Raw genomic sequence first — 4,223 nt, 5'->3', positions numbered from 1 at the left:
GTCCACTGAATCTTTGGGAGGACATAAACAAAAGGTTTTTGTGCCAAATGCTGATCACACACTGAGTCAAACAGTCAAAATTAAGGTAAAAAAATTGTCTCAGAATCAGTTTCCTCACCAAATCCAGATTTTGTGCCTCCATTAACTACACTAAGATTGCTGTTGCTCTTTTGTAACCTATGGCCATTGGTATTTGTAATTTATAAATATTATATCATTATTATTTATTATTCATAATGGTCATGATCAGAAGAAGAAGAATTTATTAATTATAATACATTGGGAATCTGCTTTATCACAGTAGCTAAAATATGAAAAAAATGAAATAAAAATAAAACGACTGACTGAATAAAATCATGTATAATTAAGTGCATGGCCAAAAACAAACACGCTGAATTTCTCAGTAAGTCGTCAAGTAATGTTGGGAAATTTTTAATGGAACCAGAATGGTTCCACAACAAACATGAAAACACAGGGTGTAAGGACGGAGAGGTGTGTCTGTCTGGTTTTTCAGGTTGGGCTTCTCTGTTATGTCCCTGATCTTCTTCCTTTGTCCTCTAAGCTCCCTCCCCACTCGAGCTTTTACAACATTGCCTCTATAGTTTAAAGAAACCTGTTGTAGATTACAATGAGAAATTACATGAGCCATTCAAACAAAGACGATGTCTGCACAGAAGACTAGAGAACCTTTAAATTTTGTGTCGTTTTGGTAGTTTTACAACATTATTTGAAAACAATGAAGTGATGATTCATGTAGAAATATACTTTACTGTAGCTAAATTATAAAACACTTAGTTCTGCTAGACCACATTATCAATAAAAGTGCCAAGTATTTTATAAATGAACTATAATGGCAAAAAGACTAAAATATCTGTGTATGTATATAAAACATTATAAATAAATGCATATGTTAGAATTAAAAAAAAAAAAAGCAAGCACACTGTATTATTAATTAATTAATTATTAATCCTTATGATTAATTGCAGAACCCACAATATGTTTCTGTGTCACGTTACCAGCTTTATAGTTGTGTGGACTGAATTAATGTGATGTTTAGTTACACAACCACACAAAGGGGCGACCGTGGCTCAGTGGGTTGGGAAGCGCATCTGTAACCGGAAGGTCGCCGCATTTTGCAAAAACAAACCAAGAGTTTCTCACAGCAGAGGAACGGGATATTCTACGATGGCCAAGTGTCTTGTTCTCACCTCAATAGACTATGCTATTATTTATTAAATTAAAAAAAACTATGTAGAAAGACCCACAACAACCAGTAGCTTAAGGTGGCTGTGAAAAAAAAGACCTTACATGACTGAACATGTATTACTTGTTTGGAAACCATTTAGATGCCATGTTAACAGTTCACTGGAATTCTCTTCTGTGGGAAAGAACAAAGCTGTGACAGGTTGGTTGTTAAGTCTTGTTGTTTTTATGTAACATAACACTCATTTCCAAGAAGGAAGTTGCTCAGCAGTCAATTCCATTTAATTATATCCCTTCTGTAGAAGCCACACCACAAACTGCATCAGCTAATAAAATTTAAAAAAACCCCACAAAAATATCAACACTGTCTGGGTGCAGCGGAATCATGCTTAACCAGCATGTACAGTGGGGCAAAAAAGTATTTAGTCAGCCACCGATTGTGCAAGTTCCCCCACTTAAAATGATGACAGAGGTCAGTAATTTGCACCAGAGGTACACTTCAACTGTGAGAGACAGAATGTGAAAAAAAAATCCATGAATTCACATGGTAGGATTTGTAAAGAATTTATTCGTAAATTAGGGTGGAAAATAAGTATTTTGTCACCTCAAACAAGGAAAATCTCTGGCTCTCACAGACCTGTAACGTCTTCTGTAAGAAGCTTTTCTGTCCCCCACTCGTTACCTGTATGAATGGCACCTGTTTGAACTCATCATCTGTATAAAAGACACCTGTCCACAGCCTCAAACAGTCAGACTCCAAACTCCGCCATGGCCAAGACCAAAGAGCTTTCGAAGGACACCAGGAAAAGTATTGTAGACCTGCACCAGACTGGGAAGAGTGAATCTACAATAGGCAAGCAGCTTGGTGTGAAAAAATCAACTGTGGGAGCAATCATTAGAAAATGGAAGACATACAAGACCACTGATAATCTCCCTCGATCTGGGGCTCCACGCAAGATCTCATCCCGTGGGGTCAAAATGATCATGAGAACGGTGAGCAAAGATCCCAGAACCACACGGGGGGACCTGGTGAATGACCTGCAGAGAGCTGGGACCAAAGTAACAAAGGTCACCATCAGTAACACACTACAACGGCAGGGAATCAAATCCCGCAGTGCCAGACGTGTTCCGCTGCTGAAGCCAGTGCATGTCCAGGCCCGTCTGAAGTTTGCCAGAGAGCACATGGATGATACAGCAGAGGATTGGGAGAATGTCATGTGGTCAGATGAAACCAAAGTAGAACTTTTTGGTATAAACTCAACTCGTCGTGTTTGGAGGAAGAAGAATACTGAGTTGCATCCCAAGAACACCATACCTACTGTGAAGCATGGGGGTGGAAACATCATGCTATGGGGCTGTTTTTCTGCCAAGGGGACAGGACGACTGATCCGTGTTAAGGACAGAATGAATGGGGCCATGTATGGTGAGATTTTGAGCCAAAACCTCCTTCCATCAGTGAGAACTTTGAAGATGAAACGAGGCTGGGTTATGCTTTTCAGCTCCATGTCTACTGTATAAATACATATATGATTACATACATATATACACAAGAGTGTGTCTGTGTGTAGTGTATATGGCTGAGTCTGAGGTTTGCTGTGTTTTGACTCCTGTGGGACATTGTCATGGAGGACGGAGGGTTGCCACTCCGTACCAAGCTTAACTGGTTGTTGGTGCTCTCCAGTTTCTTTGTCTTCTCCTCTCTTCTTACGAGTATGAGTTTTTTATAATCTGGTAGGACATTGCTAATGACTTTAATTTCTGTATTTTTAAAAGCCAGCTGTCAATAAGCTTGAGTGGGATCTTTGGTTCAGGTCAAAACGTCATTCATATTTTTAAAACAAATGTAGAAATGAAAAAGATTTTCACTTTGGTTCTGAATGCTGAAATGAACAAGGGAGTTGAGGGAGTGAAAATAAACCCTACATGTATTAAGTGAAGGTTTTTAGTGCGTGTATAGCACCATCTTGTGCCAGTACAAAATGCGACGTCACTGGATTCATTTGGTGCACCAGTAGTACACTGGACTGGCAAGCTGGAATCAGACAGTGTTTGATTTTTCAGCAGAAAACTGACTGAATTTTTGATTGGTAAATTTACATATTCCTTCATTTTTCTACTCATTTATTCACTGAGGTTGTCAACCTGCAAATTGCTCTTTAAATCTATTTTCTAAATCATTGTCCTCAATAGGATCAGATATGAGAATTAAGCAGGAGATACTCATTCCCTGACCACAAGCAAGTGCCTTCCCGGAGAATTCTAAAGAAAGACATCAATCCCATAGTGCCGACTGACATTGATATTTTACATTACTGCCATCTTGTGATTGTCTCTTGAAGTCAGCTAGACCAACAGCTATTGAACTTGCTGCTCTATCATTTTTGTGGGTGTGTTTCCTGTTGAAGGCTGGAACAAAGGCAAGGTGAGAGGGTGGCTGCTTTTTATGTCTACTAGCATATGCCCATTATAAATAAACCTGTCCTCTTTAACAAGAGACTGAAAAGACCCCGGTGTGTTAGAAGTTGCCCCTGTCTCTGCTTTCACTGCTTTGACATCAGCTACTATTTGTGCATTATCGTGTACATGCACAGATGTGTATGTGCAAATGCAAGTAGAGAGACAAATTACTCTGTATTTTTTCATCTCAAGTAATGCAAACATGTCAACATGCTTAAGAACAGTGTTAAAAAAAAACACACACATAAGAAATTACAGGCAGGCATAGATTTTGCAGTCAACAACTGTTCATGGTAAATGACATAGTAAAAAACAGATACAGCCAAACCAAGACGCATGGTTACACTTTAGTTTTTACATTTACATAGTCTCTCTAAAAACATACTTAACTGATCCAGCTGCGTGTCCAATATGCAGATAAATAAGTGGTGAGGTTTTGTTTAAAACACCATGCCTGCATGTCTACATCATTATGAAGAATAATTCATGGGAGAATAAAGAAACATGACAAAAACTAGCCACTTGCCAAGGAACAACTGGAAGAACTGACCCAAGCAGTCCTT

The sequence above is a fragment of the Pundamilia nyererei genome, unplaced genomic scaffold (assembly GCF_000239375.1).
Source record: "Pundamilia nyererei isolate P.nyererei 1_Seehausen unplaced genomic scaffold, PunNye1.0 scaffold00057, whole genome shotgun sequence".
In the NCBI taxonomy this organism is placed as follows: domain Eukaryota; kingdom Metazoa; phylum Chordata; class Actinopteri; order Cichliformes; family Cichlidae; genus Pundamilia; species Pundamilia nyererei.
Note: the sequence above shows the minus strand (reverse complement) of the source record.